The sequence below is a fragment of the Phascolarctos cinereus genome, unplaced genomic scaffold (genome assembly GCF_003287225.1).
Source record: "Phascolarctos cinereus isolate Bilbo 61053 unplaced genomic scaffold, phaCin_HiC Scaffold_2;HRSCAF=192, whole genome shotgun sequence".
Lineage (NCBI taxonomy): Eukaryota > Metazoa > Chordata > Mammalia > Diprotodontia > Phascolarctidae > Phascolarctos > Phascolarctos cinereus.
This window is the reverse complement of record NW_027555625.1, coordinates 237,999,475-238,004,990: the sequence shown is the minus strand read 5'-3', so window position 1 is coordinate 238,004,990 and position 5,516 is coordinate 237,999,475.

Here is a 5,516-nt window from a genome sequence, read left to right as displayed (position 1 = left end):
CTGATCTGTTCTGTGGCTAGGAGCTTTCCGCTGACTTACCTGGTCACTGTCTTCACTGGACTGCACTTCTCTTCTACTCAAGTGAGACAGACCTTTCCTGAAGTCCTTTAAAATTCCATTTTTTTGTAGGTTCTATCATTTCTGAATCCACTTTTTAGCTGGATTTAATGTTGTTTCTGAGGGAAACTGGGGAGATCTCAGGCAAGTTCCTGGCTTTTTGTGCCATTGTGCTCTGCTCCCCAGTCTGTGTTTTCTTAAACAACATAACTAATATAGAAATATGCTTTACAGGACTTCAAATGTAAACCTATATCCAATTGCTTACTCTCCCAGGGAAGGGGAAGGGGAAGGGAAGGAGGAAGATAATTTGGAACTTAAAATAAATAACATGAATGTTAAAAACGTTTTTACATGGAATTAGAAAAAAATTAAGAAGAAAAAGAGAAAAGAAATTGCGCTTACAACAAAAATAACTTAAATAAAGATATGCATGATATATGACCGCTGGGATTGAGGGGGAGTATGTCATTGTCCTGGTTCTGCATTTTTCATTCCATATCTATTCATGTCAGTCTTACCATGTTTCTAAGATCTTCTCATATTGATTGTATCTTACTCATGCTACTTAATTTTTTTTTTCTATGTGCCAATAGACTGGGAAAGACATAAGTGGATTTTGTGTAACATAAGCCAGTGTGCATGAGGTGGGATGGTGTTAGAAGCAAATAGCACCTTTAGAATTGAGTACTTGGGGCTGAAGAAATATTCTCTCTACAAAGTATATTAGCTTTGTTTGGAAGTGAGTGAAAAGAATAGTGAGCTGGATGATGGCAGCTGACAGATTCTTACAAATGATCTGACATGCCAAAAAGGAGAGTACCATTTTGTTTGCGTTATTAAAAAATTCCCTTCCTGTCAAATTGCTGGCAATATGCTTTTGATATATTCTGTCTGACATAGGAGAGGAGGGAACCATGAACACAAGAGTCTCCCTCTTGTAGCTAAGTCTGCAGAGGGCCTCTGAATGTGTCTCTTTGGAAGCAGAGGCTCTGTCATTCACACAGCAAAGCCCTTAGGATATAAAGATTAGCCATTTGTCACAAAGTCATTTAGTGCTTAATAATTCTTCAAAGAAATGAGTTGCTGTTTTTTTTTAAAGAGGTTTATAACCTCAAAATATATTTCACTAATAACCTTCCAATACCACCAAGACACAAAAGGATCATAGTAACTTATAATGTTCAGTTTTAAATGGACCAAGTGGATGGCACAATGGCCATGAGATTTTGTGTGTCTAGATATTAGAATCTGCCTGTGACTTATCTCCTTGAGCCTCATTTGCAAATAGGCCAAATTTATGAGGATGGAAGGCAAGTCACTGAAAGGTCACACCTATTAATTTAAATCCTTCTGCAAAACCAGCAAATTCTATACACACATACCACTCCGGGTGCAATTGGGAGAATTTATTTGTATTGTTTTAAGAGCCTCAACAGGATCCCCACTCAATGTTGGGAAATGAGTTGCAAATGGACTTCTGCATCCATCTTACCAGTCTCAGTGGTAATTTAAAAATTTGTTCTTCCAATCCCTGATGTCTTAAGGCTGGCTGTCCTTGTAACTTCAGTGCTCTTCAGCTGGGGGTGATCTTACTTCGTATTCTTTGGAAAGAAAAATAATTGGAGAGTAGCAACTATTTTGTAAATATGTTACATACATATTTATTTTTCAATCACTTACTATTGTAGATTTAGAACTATTGTAGATTAGAAACCATCTAATCCAACTCTTTTATTTAAGAAATGATAAAACTGAAGCCCAGGGAAGTTAAGTACATGTGTTCAAGAATATACAGATAAGCATTAGAGATGGAGATTGAACTCAGCAACTCCCATTAGAGAGTTAATTTTCTTCCCACCAAAACATGATCCCTCCTATGTGTACCTGTTTCCTTCCTTTATAGAATGTAAGGTCCCTGAAGGGAGGGAATATTTCATTTTTGTCTTCTTATCCCTGGCATGTAGCACAGATCATGAAACACAGAAGTTACTTAAATGCATTTTACCTGATTAAATGATTTCTTAAAAAGCATCAGTCTTTTCTATCATCAGTTGAATAAAGTTTGAGGTTCAGTGTTAGTAAAGTGGTGAGGGCACTGATTTTAAAATCATTAGATTTGGGTTCAAACTGTGCCTTTACTACTTACTAATTTGTGACCTTGGATAATTGTCCTCCCTGGGTGTAAGTCTTCTCATCTGTAAGATCAGGTAAGAATACAATATCTAAGTTCCCTTACTGCTCTAAATATCTATGATTTTATGAAAATCCTAACTTAGTCTGACATATAAGATCCTCCAAATTCTGGAGACACTCTGCTTTTTTTTAACTCTTGTTCCATATTATTCTTTTCTATACATAATTCATTATATATAAATTGGAGAAGTTAGATTTTGCCCCCAAAACATGTTACCTTGTGCCTTTAGAATCATATATTAAGATTAATAATGGACTATGGAGGTTGTCTAATTCAACCCATTGATTTTATAGAGGACAAAATTGAGGACCAGAGGAATCAATTGATCTGTTCAAGGTCACATTCATAGTAAATGGCAGAGACTTGATTTGAACACAGGTCCCCTGACCCCAAATTTTATGATCTTGTCATTTTACCACATTGAAATACTTCTTGCCAAGACTGCATTCTTACCCATCCACTAAAAGCCCATGAAGCATTCTGTCATACCTAGTTGCCATGTTTATCCTCTGTTATGCCTAGTTGGTAGCAAACTTTCCCTTTGGGCTTCACATAATGCTTTGCTTTTTATCTCTTTATTGTACCTATTATGTATTATTTGCAGTAACAGTTATCTGTTAAAACCTGGATTGAGTTCCAGGTATGTGATTATAGGCCAGTCATTTAAAGTCTCTTAATATCAGTTTCCAGATAACGGGTTCTGACATATTTATATTATCTACCTTATAGGGCAACTCTAAGTAAAATGTTATGTAAATTTTTCAGTGGTATGCAAATACAAATTATTATTATTATTGGGCTGAGCTCCATGGGATAAGAAATAAGCTTCAGTTGGATAATACTAACTATTTTAAAGGACCTTAGAACAATAACAATAACAAAAAGGAAATGTAAGGTCATGTATATTTTCATTTTTGCCTTTGTATCCTTAGTCTTTCCCACAGTCTCTGCCACACAGTAGGTGCTTAATGAACAATTGTTCAGTTGTTGACATTTGTTGATATAGATATTAAACAAGAGGAAAGAAGATAGTGTCTAACACATATGTCTCCAAAAGTTGGTACAGTGCGCACGGTATTTAATGTTTGTCTATTGGGAGACTCAGATGAATTGAACCCAGGAAAACTTCAGTATTGCAAAGCTGACACTGAGGCAGGGTACAGATGTGATAGATCACTTAAACTATCTGGGCATTTACTAGAAGTTTCTATGGAAAGAAGAGCAGTTCATTAATTCTTGACTTATTGATAATTTTCATCTTTAGAAAGCAGAGGAAGTCATGAGAGGTATTGTTTTTCTAGACCTGATTCTGTACAATGAGGAAGGCTTATTGATGAAGCAAGAAATGATGAGAGCCTTGGATACCAGTGGCTTCACATGAAATGTTAGATTTTTTTTTTTTTATGTATAGGAGGAGAATTTTTGGAATCATCTGAAATTTATTCTTCCACTGTACAGGTACACTACAAAACATCAAAAGTGGAATTTCAAAGAGATTTCAAAGAGATCAGAAATGGAATAGGTAGTTTTCCATGTTTTAGAACTACAGAAGGGAACTTAAGGGAATTTAAGGGAATGGCAGACTCTTAAGAACAAAATTCTGGGGATGAAGTCACAATTTATTTTGATGTGAAAAATAGGGAGATCAGTGGTGTCTAAAGGGACCAACATGGATAAGCAGTCTGCTCATCAACAGATATAGATTTGAATATCTCTTGTATGGAGATGTAGACTTTCATATATGTGTGCATGTGTATATCTTGTAATTCTTATAAAATTATATATATATGTATATATATATATATATATATACATATATATGCATGTATGTATATTATTTAACATTAAATTGCCATAACTTGCCTAGAACCAGGCCTCTGTGTCATCACCTGAACATTTCCAAACCAAACTATGTTCTCCCCTCCCCTTTCTTTCTAATTTAGATCTATGAATTGTCTTCTTCCCCCAAGCTTCTTAAGGGCCAAGATTAACTTTGCTCATGTTTATATTTCCAGTGATTAGCACAGCACAATATCTGGAAAATGGCAAGCATTTAATAAATGTTATATCATTCATATGTACAAGAGCAGGAAGTAAGGCAAGTAATAGGAAACAAATTCAAGACTGTCAAATTTCTGTATAATAAGTATCTAGAAGGCTAAAGCCCAGGGGAATTTGAAGTTTATAAAAACTTCACATACTATATACTTTCAATGTATCTATGATTTCATGGTCAGGTATATTTCCTCTGATGGTTCAGATCTTAACTGAAACATATTGTATCTTCAGATCCTATATTTTTTTCACTGAAGAAAACTTACAGAACTCTTTATATGGTGCTCTGGGGCAAAACAAGGTCAAAGAAAGAAATTTGCTCTCCTCCTTTACATTAAATCACAACTTCTCGTCAGGAGTTGTTACCGATTTTTTGTTTCTTTGTCATGTATCGTTTTGGCAGTTGGCTGAAGCCAGTGGATCTTTTCTCAGAACATTTTTTTGATTAAAATATAAAACACACAGAGTTGCAAAGAAAGACAATTATATCAAAATAAAGTTATCAAAATAATAAAAATGAAAATGAGTTCACAAACTCCGAGTTAAGAATCACTGACCTACGTCAGTTATCAGTACGTGAGGGAGCCTTCTGAAAACTGATGAAATAGAGAATATGATCCAATTTCTCATCAAAGGATATAAAGTAAAGTTTCACCAAGTTAAGCAACATTCCTAGGGCTTGGCAGGAAGTGAGGAAATGATTTAGAACATTAGTCTAAAGCTTGGGAAGTCAATTTGGAACTAAGGAGAAGACAGTACAAAAAGGAGCAGCAGGCTTTGTTGAAAGAAAGGAGCAAAGAGTAAATCACTCTGCTCCCCCCTCCCCATTTTCATCCCATCCCTTGTTTCCCTTACATGCCTCCTTCTCATGCTGTGGTATGCATAGGAGAAGGCAGAACTACTGGATTCCAGTTTTGCTTCAGTTATCAACCAAAGGGAACTAACTTTAAACTGGAAAGGATATAACAAAAAAAGTCTAATGGGGAATAAATCCTAAGATTATTAATCAACCAACAAGCATTTATAATGCAATTTCCTGTGTGCCAAGAACTGTGACAAGCACTGGTGACATCAAATACAAACAAAAACAAAACAAAAAACAAAACAAAACACCATTCCTCACAGTTATCAAACATTTATTATGCACTTTTGATTATCCTTTAGGACCTGGGTCTAGCCCTGCCTCTGAAACATACCAGATGCAACC